The sequence below is a fragment of the Balaenoptera acutorostrata genome, chromosome X (assembly GCF_949987535.1).
Source record: "Balaenoptera acutorostrata chromosome X, mBalAcu1.1, whole genome shotgun sequence".
Taxonomy (NCBI): domain Eukaryota; kingdom Metazoa; phylum Chordata; class Mammalia; order Artiodactyla; family Balaenopteridae; genus Balaenoptera; species Balaenoptera acutorostrata.
Window position 1 is genome coordinate 51,405,747 of NC_080085.1, and position 14,249 is coordinate 51,419,995.

A 14,249-nucleotide genomic window follows, 5' to 3' on the forward strand; every position below is an offset into this window, starting at 1 on the left:
TTCGAAGTCAGTCCAGATCCCTGAAGGAGGGCTGGCCTGAGCGAGGCCTAGTTGGCTCTACCTCTTCCGGGGCCCTAGCAGGGTAAAGGAGGAATTGTGCTCTTTTTTCAGCTTGGATCTCACATCGACGTCCTGCTAAACCAACGAGCCAGTCGGTGTGAGTTCCTGGATGGAGGGCTGAGCAGCGTGTGTTTCTGAGTGCACGTAGGGCCCTTGTCCTCACTGAGTCCACGTTACCCAGCACATGAGACCGGCTCGGACGGTCTTCGTGAGCTGGGGCAAGCTGCGACAACCTAGGTTTCCAAAGGAAGAGAGAGAGCAGTGTGCCGCCTTAGGCTCTGCATGCAAGAAGTGTTCCGAAGGGCCTACACGGCTGCTTGTTGCTCAGCAGGCAGAGAGGAGACGTGGGGGGGATCCGTGTGGTAGCATGGGAAACGGTGCGGAGGCCAGAGTGCTTGGAGTCCTGAAAGCTATCCTCGCGTTCCATTAAACCACAACAACGGTGGAGACCTCATGGAAACCCAGGCACGCAGAGCTTGCCTGGTGGAAACTTAAGCACTACCCTGAGGCTAAGGGTGGCCTAGCGCATTCACAGGAGAAACGAGGTCTGAGGATTAACTCTCCTCCAGCGTGGCAGGAACCTGGTTTCTCGGGGGAAAGTGCTCGTTTGCTAAGCAAGCGTACCTGCGGAGGCTAGAACCTGGGCAACTTCAAGGTTTGGCAAGCAGCCCCTGAGACACTAGAATCCAAGCTTCCAAAGGGATAAGGCTACTCTTGTCGGCAGAGCCACCTACCCTTGTTATCACACAGCAAAGTACCTGCAGGATGGGAGCTGCGAAGGGAAACAAACGGGACACACTGGGCACCTGAGAAGCTCCCCTCGACACTTGCAAGCAGCCTGTTTCTCTGGGGGAACATACTTGTTTCCTCCCTGGGCGTGCCTGCAGTGAGTGGAAGCTGGGCCTTCCTAGGGTTTCAAAAACAGCTCCGAGGCTACAAGAATCCAGATATCCAAAGGGGAAAAGACTGCTTTTCGAAGCAGGGACACCTATCCTAGTTCACAGCAAACATGAGTCCCTGCAGTAGTGGAGCTGCCGAGGGAGAGCATGGAGAAACCCTAGGAACTTCGCTAAGTACCTTTTACTATGCAGGCTTCGAAGTGAGGCAAGATCCCTGAAGGAGGGCTGGCCTGAGCGAGACCTAGTTGGCTCTACCTCTTCCGTGGCCCTAGCAGGGTAAAGGAGGAATTGTGCTCTTTTCTCAGCTTGGACCTCACATCGACGTCCTGCTATACCAACGAGCCAGTCGGTGTGAGTTCCTGGATGGAGGGCTGAGCAGAGTGTGTTTCTGAGTGCACGTAGGGCCCTTGTCCTCACTGAGTCCACGTTACCCAGCACATGAGACCGGCTCGGACTGTCTTCGTGAGCTGGGGCAAGCTGCGACAACCTAGGTTTCCAAAGGAAGAGAGAGAGCAGTGTGCCGCCTTAGGCTCTGCATTCAAGAAGTGTTCCAAAGGGCCTACACGGCTGCTTGTTGCTCAGCAGGCAGAGAGGAGACGTGGGGGGGATCCGTGTGGGAGCATGGGAAACGATGCAGAGGCCAGAGTGCTTGGAGTCCTGAAAGCTATCCTCGCGTTCCATTGAAGCACAACAACGGTGGAGACCTCATGGAAACCGAGGCACGCAGAGGTTGCCTGGTGGAAAGTTAAGCACTACCCTGAGGCTCAGGGTGGCCTAGCGCTTTCCCAGGAGGAACGAGGTCTGAGGATTAACTCTCCGCCAGCGTGGCAGGAACCCGGTTTCTGGGGGGAAAGTGCTCGTTTGCTAAGCAAGCGTACCTGCGGAGGCTAGAACCTGGGCAACTTCAAGGTTTGGCAAGCAGCCCCTGAGACACTAGAATCCAAGCTTTCAAAGGGAAAAGGCTGCTTTAGTCGGCAGAGCCACCTACCCTTGTTATCACACAGCAAAGTACCTGCAGGATGGGAGCTGCGAAGGGAAACAAACGGGACACACTGGGCACCTGAGAAGATCCCCTCGACACTTGCAAGCAGCCTGTTTCTCTGGGGGAACATACTTCTTTCCTCCCTGGGCGTGCCTGCAGTGAGTGGAAGCTGGGCCTTCCTAGGGTTTCACAAACAGCTCCGAGGCTACAAGAATCCAGATTTCCAAAGGGGAAGAGACTGCTTTTCGAAGCAGGGCCACCTATCCTAGTTCACAGCAAACATGAGTCCCTGCAGTAGTGGAGCTGCCGAGGGAGAGCATGGAGAAACCCTAGGAACTTCGCTAAGTACCTTTTACTATGCAGGCTTCGAAGTGAGGCCAGATCCCTGAAGGAGGGCTGGCCTGAGCGAGGCCTAGTTGGCTCTACCTCTTCCGGGGCCCTAGCAGGCTAAAGGAGGAATTGTGCTCTTTGCTCAGCTTGGACCTCACATCGACGTCCTCCTAAACGAAAGAGCCAGTCCATGTGAGCTCTTGGATGGAAGGCTGAGCAGAGTGTTTTTCTGAGTGCGGGTAGGGACCTTGTCCTCACTGAGTCTACGTTACCCAGCACATGAGAAAGTTTCCGTCTGTCTTCGTGAGCTGGGGAAGCTGCGGCAACCTAGGTTTCCAAAGGAAGAGAGAGAGCAGTGTGCCGCCTTGGGCTCTGCGTGCAAGAAGTGTTCCGAAGGGCCTACACGGCTGCTTGTTGCTCAGCAGGCAGAGAGGAGACTTGGGGGAATCCGTGTGGTAGCATGGGAAACGGTGCGGAGGCCAGAGTGCTTGGAGTCCTGAAAGCTATCCTCGCGTTCCATTGAAGCACAAAAACGGTGGAGACCTCATGGAAACCGAGGCACGCAGAGCTTGCCTGGTGGAAACTTAAGCACTACCCTGAGGCTAAGGGTGGCCTAGCGCTTTCACAGGAGGAAAGAGGTTTGTGGGATTAACTCTCCTCCAGCGTGGCAGGAACCCGGTTTCTCGGGGGAAAGTGCTCGTTTGCTAAGCAAGCGTACCTGTGGAGGCTAGAACCTGGGCAACTTCAAGGTTTGGCAAGCAGCCCCTGAGACACTAGAATACAAGCTTTCAAAGGGAAAAGGCTGCTTTTGTCGGCAGAGCCACCTACCCTTGTTAGCACCCAGCATAAATACCTGCAGGATGGGCGTTACGAAGGGAAACAAACGGGACACCCTGGGCACCTGAGAAGCTCCCCTCGACACTTGCAAGCAGCCTGTTTCTCTGGGGGAAAATACTTGTTTCCTCCCTGGGCGTTCCTGCAGTGAGTGGAAGCTGGGCCTTCCTAGGGATACACAAACAGCTCCGAGGCTACAAGAATCCAGATTTCCAAAGGGGAAAAGACTGCTTTTCGAAGCAGGGCCAGCTATCCTAGTTCACAGCAAACATGAGTCCCTGCAGTAGTGGAGCTGCCGAGGGAGAGCATGGAGAAACACTAGGAACTTCAATAAGTAACGTTTACTATGCAGGCTTCGAAGTGAGGCAAGATCCCTGAAGGAGGGCTGGCCTGAGCGAGACCTTGTTGGCTCTACCTCTTCCGGGGCCCTAGCAGGGTAAAGGAGGAATTGTGCTCTTTTCTCAGCTTGGACCTCACATCGACGTCCTGCTATACCAACGAGCCAGTCGGTGTGAGTTCCTGGATGGAGGGCTGAGCAGAGTGTGTTTCTGAGTGCACGTAGGGCCCTTGTCCTCACTGAGTCCACGTTACCCAGCACATGAGACCGGCTCGGACTGTCTTCGTGAGCTGGGGCAAGCTGCGACAACCTAGGTTTCCAAAGGAAGAGAGAGAGCAGTGTGCTGCCTTGGGCTCTGCATGCATGAAGTGTTCCGAAGGGCCTACACGGCTGCTTGTTGCTCAGCAGGCAGAGAGGAGACGTGGGGGGGATCCGTGTGGTAGCATGGGAAACGATGCAGAGGCCAGAGTGCTTGGAGTCCTGAAAGCTATCCTCGCGTTCCATTGAAGCATAACTACGGTGGAGACCTCATGGAAACCGAGGCACGCAGAGCTTGCCTGGTGGAAACTTTAGCACTACCCTGAGGCTAAGGGTGGCCTAGCGCTTTCACAGGAGGAACGAGATTTGTGGGATTAACTCTCCTCCAGCGTGGCAGGAACCCGGTTTCTCGGGGGAAAGTGCTCGTTTGCTAAGCAAGCGTACCTGCGGAGGCTAGAACCTGGGCAACTTCAAGGTTTGGCAAGCAGCCCCTGAGACACTAGAATCCAAGCTTCCAAAGGGAAAAGGCTGCTTTTGTCGGCAGAGCCACCTACCCTTGTTAGCACCCAGCATAAATACCTGCAAGATGGGAGCTGCGAAGGGAAACAAACGGGACACCCTGGGCACCTAAGAAGCTCCCCTCGACACTTGCAAGCAGCCTGTTTCTCTGGGGGAACATATTGTTTCCTCCCTGGGCGTGCCTGCAGTGAGTGGAAGCTGGGCCTTCCTAGGGTTTCGCAAACAGCTCCGAGGATAAAAGAATCCAGATATCCAAAGGGGAAAAGACTGTTTTTCGAAGCAGGGCCACCTATCCTAGTTCACAGCAAACATGAGTCCCTGCAGTAGTGGAGCTGCCGAGGGAGAGCATTGCGAAACCCTAGGAACTTCGCTAAGTACCTTTTACTGTGCAGGCTTCGAAGTGAGGCAAGATCCCTGAAGGAGGGCTGGCCTGAGCGAGGCCTAGTTGGCTCTACCTCTTCCGGGGCCCTAGCAGGGTAAAGGAGGAATTGTGCTCTTTGCTCAGCTTGGACCTCACATCGACGTCCTGCTAAACCAACGAGCCAGTCGGTGTGAGTTCCTGGATGGAGGGCTGAGCAGAGTGTGTTTCTCAGTGCACGTAGGGCCCTTGTCCTCACTGAGTCCACGTTACCCAGCACATGAGACTGGCTCGGACTGTCTTCGTGAGCTGGGGCAAGCTGCGACAACCTAGGTTTCCAAAGGAAGAGAGAGAGCAGTGTGCCGACTTAGGCTCTGCATGCAAGAAGTGTTCCGAAGGGCCTACACGGCTGCTTGTTGCTCAGCAGGCAGAGAGGAGACGTGGGGGGGATCCGTGTGGTAGCATGGGAAACGGTGCGGAGGCCAGAGTGCTTGGAGTCCTGAAAGCTATCCTCGCGTTCCATTAAAGCACAACAACGGTGGAGACCTCATGGAAACCCAGGCACGCAGAGCTTGCCTGGTGGAAACTTAAGCACTACCCTGAGGCTAAGGGTGGCCTAGCGCATTCACAGGAGAAACGAGGTCTGAGGATTAACTCTCCTCCAGCGTGGCAGGAACTGGTTTCTCGGGGGAAAGTGCTCGTTTGCTAAGCAAGCGTACCTGCGAAGGCTAGAACCTGGGCAACTTCAAGGTTTGGCAAGCAGCCCCTGAGACACTAGAATCCAAGCTTCCAAAGGGAAAAGGCTGCCTTTGTCGGTAGAGCCACCTACACTTGTTATCACACAGCAAAGTACCTGCAGGATGGGAGCTGCGAAGGGAAACAAACGGGACACACTGGGCACCTGAGAAGCTCCCCTAGGTTTCCAAAGGAAGAGAGAGAGCAGTGTGCCGCCTTAGGCTCTGCATTCAAGAAGTGTTCCAAAGGGCCTACACGGCTGCTTGTTGCTCAGCAGGCAGAGAGGTGACGTGGGGGGGATCCGTGTGGGAGCATGGGAAACGATGCAGAGGCCAGAGTGCTTGGAGTCCTGAAAGCTATCCTCGCGTTCCATTGAAGCACAACAACGGTGGAGACCTCATGGAAACCGAGGCACGCAGAGCTTGCCTGGTGGAAACTTAAGCACTACCCTGAGGCTCAGGGTGGCCTAGCGCTTTCCCAGGAGGAACGAGGTCTGAGGATTAACTCTCCTCCAGCGTGGCAGGAACCCGGTTTCTCGGGGGAAAGTGCTCGTTTGCTAAGCAAGCGTACCTGTGGAGGCTAGAACCTGGGCAACTTTAAGGTTTGGCAAGCAGCCGCTGAGACACTAGAATCCAAGCTTTCAAAGGGAAATGGCTGCTTTTGTCGGCAGAGCCACCTACCCTTGTTAGCACCCAGCATAAATACCTGCAGGATGGGCGTTACGAAGGGAAACAAACGGGACACACTAGGCACCTGAGCAGATCCCCTCAACACTTGCAAGCAGCCTGTTTCTCTGGGGGAACATACTTCTTTCCTCCCTGGGCGTGCCTGCAGTGAGTGGAAGCTGGGCCTTCCTAGGGTTTCACAAACAGCTCCGAGGCTACAAGAATCCAGATTTCCAAAGGGGAAGAGACTGCTTTTCGAAGCAGGGCCACCTATCCTAGTTCACAGCAAACATGAGTCCCTGCAGTAGTGGAGCTGCCGAGGGAGAGCATGGAGAAACCCTAGGAACTTCGCTAAGTACCTTTTACTATGCAGGCTTCGAAGTGAGGCCAGATCCCTGAAGGAGGGCTGGCCTGAGCGAGGCCTAGTTGGCTCTACCTCTTCCGGGGCCCTAGCAGGCTAAAGGAGGAATTGTGCTCTTTGCTCAGCTTGGACCTCACATCGACGTCCTCCTAAACGAAAGAGCCAGTCCATGTGAGCTCTTGGATGGAAGGCTGAGCAGAGTGTTTTTCTGAGTGCGGGTAGGGACCTTGTCCTCACTGAGTCTACGTTACCCAGCACATGAGAAAGTTTCCGTCTGTCTTCGTGAGCTGGGGAAGCTGCGGCAACCTAGGTTTCCAAAGGAAGAGAGAGAGCAGTGTGCCGCCTTGGGCTCTGCGTGCAAGAAGTGTTCCGAAGGGCCTACACGGCTGCTTGTTGCTCAGCAGGCAGAGAGGAGACTTGGGGGAATCCGTGTGGTAGCATGGGAAACGGTGCGGAGGCCAGAGTGCTTGGAGTCCTGAAAGCTATCCTCGCGTTCCATTGAAGCACAACAACGGTGGAGACCTCATGGAAACCGAGGCACGCAGAGCTTGCCTGGTGGAAACTTAAGCACTACCCTGAGGCTAAGGGTGGCCTAGCGCTTTCACAGGAGGAAAGAGGTTTGTGGGATTAACTCTCCTCCAGCGTGGCAGGAACCCGGTTTCTCGGGGGAAAGTGCTCGTTTGCTAAGCAAGCGTACCTGTGGAGGCTAGAACCTGGGCAACTTCAAGGTTTGGCAAGCAGCCCCTGAGACACTAGAATACAAGCTTTCAAAGGGAAAAGGCTGCTTTTGTCGGCAGAGCCACCTACCCTTGTTAGCACCCAGCATAAATACCTGCAGGATGGGCGTTACGAAGGGAAACAAACGGGACACCCTGGGCACCTGAGAAGCTCCCCTCGACACTTGCAAGCAGCCTGTTTCTCTGGGGGAAAATACTTGTTTCCTCCCTGGGCGTTCCTGCAGTGAGTGGAAGCTGGGCCTTCCTAGGGATACACAAACAGCTCCGAGGCTACAAGAATCCAGATTTCCAAAGGGGAAAAGACTGCTTTTCGAAGCAGGGCCAGCTATCCTAGTTCACAGCAAACATGAGTCCCTGCAGTAGTGGAGCTGCCGAGGGAGAGCATGGAGAAACACTAGGAACTTCAATAAGTAACGTTTACTATGCAGGCTTCGAAGTGAGGCAAGATCCCTGAAGGAGGGCTGGCCTGAGCGAGACCTTGTTGGCTCTACCTCTTCCGGGGCCCTAGCAGGGTAAAGGAGGAATTGTGCTCTTTTCTCAGCTTGGACCTCACATCGACGTCCTGCTATACCAACGAGCCAGTCGGTGTGAGTTCCTGGATGGAGGGCTGAGCAGAGTGTGTTTCTGAGTGCACGTAGGGCCCTTGTCCTCACTGAGTCCACGTTACCCAGCACATGAGACCGGCTCGGACTGTCTTCGTGAGCTGGGGCAAGCTGCGACAACCTAGGTTTCCAAAGGAAGAGAGAGAGCAGTGTGCTGCCTTGGGCTCTGCATGCATGAAGTGTTCCGAAGGGCCTACACGGCTGCTTGTTGCTCAGCAGGCAGAGAGGAGACGTGGGGGGGATCCGTGTGGTAGCATGGGAAACGATGCAGAGGCCAGAGTGCTTGGAGTCCTGAAAGCTATCCTCGCGTTCCATTGAAGCATAACTACGGTGGAGACCTCATGGAAACCGAGGCACGCAGAGCTTGCCTGGTGGAAACTTTAGCACTACCCTGAGGCTAAGGGTGGCCTAGCGCTTTCACAGGAGGAACGAGATTTGTGGGATTAACTCTCCTCCAGCGTGGCAGGAACCCGGTTTCTCGGGGGAAAGTGCTCGTTTGCTAAGCAAGCGTACCTGCGGAGGCTAGAACCTGGGCAACTTCAAGGTTTGGCAAGCAGCCCCTGAGACACTAGAATCCAAGCTTCCAAAGGGAAAAGGCTGCTTTTGTCGGCAGAGCCACCTACCCTTGTTAGCACCCAGCATAAATACCTGCAAGATGGGAGCTGCGAAGGGAAACAAACGGGACACCCTGGGCACCTAAGAAGCTCCCCTCGACACTTGCAAGCAGCCTGTTTCTCTGGGGGAACATATTGTTTCCTCCCTGGGCGTGCCTGCAGTGAGTGGAAGCTGGGCCTTCCTAGGGTTTCGCAAACAGCTCCGAGGATAAAAGAATCCAGATATCCAAAGGGGAAAAGACTGTTTTTCGAAGCAGGGCCACCTATCCTAGTTCACAGCAAACATGAGTCCCTGCAGTAGTGGAGCTGCCGAGAGAGAGTATGGCGAAACCCAGGGAACTTCGCTAAGTACCTTTTACTGTGCAGGCTTCGAAGTGAGGCAAGATCCCTGAAGGAGGGCTGGCCTGAGCGAGGCCTAGTTGGCTCTACCTCTTACGGGGCCCTAGCAGGGTAAAAGAGGAATTGTGTTCTTTTCTCAGCTTGGACCTCACATCGACGTCCTCCTAAACGAAAGAGCCAGTCCGTGTGAGCTCTTGGATGGAAGGCTGAGCAGAGTGTTTTTCTGAGTGCGGGTAGGGACCTTGTCCTCACTGAGTCTACGTTACCCAGCACATGAGAAAGTTTCCGTCTGTCTTCGTGAGCTGGGGCAAGCTGCGGCAACCTAGGTTTCCAAAGGAAGAGAGGGAGCAGTGTGCCGCCTTGGGCTCTGCGTGCAAGAAGTGTTCCGAAGGGCCTACACGGCTGCTTGTTGCTCAGCAGGCAGAGAGGAGACGTGGGGGGGATCCGTGTGGTAGCATGGGAAACGGTGCGGAGGCCAGAGTGCTTGGAGTCCTGAAAGCTATCCTCGCGTTCCATTGAAGCATAACTACGGTGGAGACCTCATGGAAACCGAGGCACGCAGAGCTTGCCTGGTGGAAACTTTAGCACTACCCTGAGGCTAAGGGTGGCCTAGCGCTTTCACAGGAGGAACGAGGTTTGTGGGATTAACTCTCCTCCAGCGTGGCAGGAACCCGGTTTCTCGGGGGAAAGTGCTCGTTTGCTAAGCAAGCGTACCTGCGGAGGCTAGAACCTGGGCAACTTCAAGGTTTGGCAAGCAGCCCCTGAGACACTAGAATCCAAGCTTCCAAAGGGAAAAGGCTGCTTTTGTCGGCAGAGCCACCTACCCTTGTTAGCACCCAGCATAAATACCTGCAGGATATGAGCTGGGAAGGGAAACAAACGGGACACCCTGGGTACCTGAGAAGCTCCCCTCGACACTTGCAAGCAGCCTGTTTCTCTGGGGGAACATACTTCTTTCCTCCCTGGGCGTGCCTGCAGTGAGTGGAAGCTGGGCCTTCCGAGGGTTTCACAAACAGCTCCGAGGCTACAAGAATCCAGATTTCCAAAGGGGAAAAGACTGCTTTTCGAAGCAGGGCCACCTATCCTAGTTCACAGCAAACATGAGTCCCTGCAGTAGTGGAGCTGCCGAGGGAGAGTATGGCGAAACCCGGGGAACTTCGCTAAGTACCGTTTACTGTGCAGGTTTCGAAGTGTGGCAAGATCCCTGAAGGAGGGCTGGCCTGAGCGAGGCCTAGTTGGCTCTACCTCTTCCGGGGCCCTAGCAGGGTAAAGGAGGAATTGTGCTCTTTGCTCAGCTTGGACCTCACATCGACGTCCTCCTAAACGAAAGAGCCAGTCCGTGTGAGCTCTTGGATGGAAGGCTGAGCAGAGTGTTTTTCTGAGTGCGGGTAGGGACCTTGTCCTCACTGAGTCTACGTTACCCAGCACATGAGAATGTTTCCGTCTGTCTTCGTGAGCTGGGGCAAGCTGCGGCACCCTAGGTTTCCAAAGGAAGAGAGAGAGCAGTGTGCCGCCTTGGGCTCTGCGTGCAAGAAGTGTTCCGAAGGGCCTACACGGCTGCTTGTTGCTCAGCAGGCAGAGAGGAGACGTGGGGGGGATCCGTGTGGTAGCATGGGAAACAGTGCGGAGGCCAGAGTGCTTGGAGTCCTGAAAGCTATCCTCGCGTTCCATTGAAGCACAACAACGGTGGAGACCTCATGGAAACCGAGGCACGCAGAGCTTGCCTGGTGGAAACTTAAGCACTACCCTGAGGCTCAGGGTGGCCTAGCGCTTTCCCAGGAGGAACGTGGTCTGAGGATTAACTCTCCTCCAGCGTGGCAGGAACCCGGTTTCTCGGGGGAAAGTGCTCGTTTGCTAAGCAAGCGTACCTGCGGAGGCTAGAACCTGGGCAACTTCAAGGTTTGGCAAGCAGCCCCTGAGACACTAGAATCCAAGCTTTCAAAGGGAAAAGGCTGCTTTAGTCGGCAGAGCCACCTACACTTGTTATCACACAGCAAAGTACCTGCAGGATGGGAGCTGCGAAGGGAAACAAACGGGACACACTGGGCACCTGAGAAGCTCCCCTCGACACTTGCAAGCAGCCTGTTTCTCTGGGGGAACATACTTCTTTCCTCCCTGGGCGTGCCTGCAGTGAGTAGAAGCTGGGCCTTCCTAGGGTTTCGCAAACAGCTCCGAGGCTACAAGAATCCAGATTTCCAAAGGGGAAAAGACTGCTTTTCGAAACAGTGCCACCTATCCTAGTTCACAGCAAACATGAGTCCCTGCAGTAGTGGAGCTGCCGAGGGAGAGCATTGCGAAACCCTAGGAACTTCGCTAAGTACCTTTTACTGTGCAGGCTTCGAAGTGAGGCAAGATCCCTGAAGGAGGGCTGGCCTGAGCGAGGCCTAGTTGGCTCTACCTCTTCCGGGGCCCTAGCAGGGTAAAGGAGGAATTGTGCTCTTTGCTCAGCTTGGACCTCACATCGACGTCCTGCTAAACCAACGAGCCAGTCGGTGTGAGTTCCTGGATGGAGGGCTGAGCAGAGTGTGTTTCTCAGTGCACGTAGGGCCCTTGTCCTCACTGAGTCCACGTTACCCAGCACATGAGACTGGCTCGGACTGTCTTCGTGAGCTGGGTCAAGCTGCGACAACCTAGGTTTCCAAAGGAAGAGAGAGAGCAGTGTGCCGCCTTAGGCTCTGCATGCAAGAAGTGTTCCGAAGGGCCTACACGGCTGCTTGTTGCTCAGCAGGCAGAGAGGAGACGTGGGGGGGATCCGTGTGGTAGCATGGGAAACGGTGCGGAGGCCAGAGTGCTTGGAGTCCTGAAAGCTATCCTCGCGTTCCATTAAAGCACAACAACGGTGGAGACCTCATGGAAACCGAGGCACGCAGAGCTTGCCTGGTGGAAACTTAAGCACTACCCTGAGGCTAAGGGTGGCCTAGCGCATTCACAGGAGAAACGAGGTCTGAGGATTAACTCTCCTCCAGCGTGGCAGGAACTGGTTTCTCGGGGGAAAGTGCTCGTTTGCTAAGCAAGCGTACCTGCGAAGGCTAGAACCTGGGCAACTTCAAGGTTTGGCAAGCAGCCCCTGAGACACTAGAATCCAAGCTTCCAAAGGGAAAAGGCTGCCTTTGTCGGTAGAGCCACCTACACTTGTTATCACACAGCAAAGTACCTGCAGGATGGGAGCTGCGAAGGGAAACAAACGGGACACACTGGGCACCTGAGAAGCTCCCCTAGGTTTCCAAAGGAAGAGAGAGAGCAGTGTGCCGCCTTAGGCTCTGCATTCAAGAAGTGTTCCAAAGGGCCTACACGGCTGCTTGTTGCTCAGCAGGCAGAGAGGAGACGTGGGGGGGATCCCTGTGGGAGCATGGGAAACGATGCAGAGGCCAGAGTGCTTGGAGTCCTGAAAGCTATCCTCGCGTTCCATTAAAGCACAACAACGGTGGAGACCTCATGGAAACCGAGGCACGCAGAGCTTGCCTGGTGGAAACTTAAGCACTACCCTGAGGCTAAGGGTGGCCTAGCGCATTCACAGGAGAAACGAGGTCTGAGGATTAACTCTCCTCCAGCGTGGCAGGAACTGGTTTCTCGGGGGAAAGTGCTCGTTTGCTAAGCAAGCGTACCTGCGAAGGCTAGAACCTGGGCAACTTCAAGGTTTGGCAAGCAGCCCCTGAGACACTAGAATCCAAGCTTCCAAAGGGAAAAGGCTGCCTTTGTCGGTAGAGCCACCTACACTTGTTATCACACAGCAAAGTACCTGCAGGATGGGAGCTGCGAAGGGAAACAAACGGGACACACTGGGCACCTGAGAAGCTCCCCTAGGTTTCCAAAGGAAGAGAGAGAGCAGTGTGCCGCCTTAGGCTCTGCATTCAAGAAGTGTTCCAAAGGGCCTACACGGCTGCTTGTTGCTCAGCAGGCAGAGAGGAGACGTGGGGGGGATCCGTGTGGGAGCATGGGAAACGATGCAGAGGCCAGAGTGCTTGGAGTCCTGAAAGCTATCCTCGCGTTCCATTGAAGCACAACAACGGTGGAGACCTCATGGAAACCGAGGCACGCAGAGGTTGCCTGGTGGAAACTTAAGCACTACCCTGAGGCTCAGGGTGGCCTAGCGCTTTCCCAGGAGGAACGAGGTCTGAGGATTAACTCTCCGCCAGCGTGGCAGGAACCCGGTTTCTCGGGGGAAAGTGCTCGTTTGCTAAGCAAGCGTACCTGTGGAGGCTAGAACCTGGGCAACTTTAAGGTTTGGCAAGCAGCCGCTGAGACACTAGAATCCAAGCTTTCAAAGGGAAATGGCTGCTTTTGTCGGCAGAGCCACCTACCCTTGTTAGCACCCAGCATAAATACCTGCAGGATGGGCGTTACGAAGGGAAACAAACGGGACACACTAGGCACCTGAGCAGATCCCCTCAACACTTGCAAGCAGCCTGTTTCTCTGGGGGAACATACTTCTTTCCTCCCTGGGCGTGCCTGCAGTGAGTGGAAGCTGGGCCTTCCTAGGGTTTCACAAACAGCTCCGAGGCTACAAGAATCCAGATTTCCAAAGGGGAAGAGACTGCTTTTCGAAGCAGGGCCACCTATCCTAGTTCACAGCAAACATGAGTCCCTGCAGTAGTGGAGCTGCCGAGGGAGAGCATGGAGAAACCCTAGGAACTTCGCTAAGTACCTTTTACTATGCAGGCTTCGAAGTGAGGCCAGATCCCTGAAGGAGGGCTGGCCTGAGCGAGGCCTAGTTGGCTCTACCTCTTCCGGGGCCCTAGCAGGCTAAAGGAGGAATTGTGCTCTTTGCTCAGCTTGGACCTCACATCGACGTCCTCCTAAACGAAAGAGCCAGTCCATGTGAGCTCTTGGATGGAAGGCTGAGCAGAGTGTTTTTCTGAGTGCGGGTAGGGACCTTGTCCTCACTGAGTCTACGTTACCCAGCACATGAGAAAGTTTCCGTCTGTCTTCGTGAGCTGGGGAAGCTGCGGCAACCTAGGTTTCCAAAGGAAGAGAGAGAGCAGTGTGCCGCCTTGGGCTCTGCGTGCAAGAAGTGTTCCGAAGGGCCTACACGGCTGCTTGTTGCTCAGCAGGCAGAGAGGAGACTTGGGGGAATCCGTGTGGTAGCATGGGAAACGGTGCGGAGGCCAGAGTGCTTGGAGTCCTGAAAGCTATCCTCGCGTTCCATTGAAGCACAACAACGGTGGAGACCTCATGGAAACCGAGGCACGCAGAGCTTGCCTGGTGGAAACTTAAGCACTACCCTGAGGCTAAGGGTGGCCTAGCGCTTTCACAGGAGGAAAGAGGTTTGTGGGATTAACTCTCCTCCAGCGTGGCAGGAACCCGGTTTCTCGGGGGAAAGTGCTCGTTTGCTAAGCAAGCGTACCTGTGGAGGCTAGAACCTGGGCAACTTCAAGGTTTGGCAAGCAGCCCCTGAGACACTAGAATACAAGCTTTCAAAGGGAAAAGGCTGCTTTTGTCGGCAGAGCCACCTACCCTTGTTAGCACCCAGCATAAATACCTGCAGGATGGGCGTTACGAAGGGAAACAAACGGGACACCCTGGGCACCTGAGAAGCTCCCCTCGACACTTGCAAGCAGCCTGTTTCTCTGGGGGAAAATACTTGTTTCCTCCCTGGGCGTTCCTGCAGTGAGTGGAAGC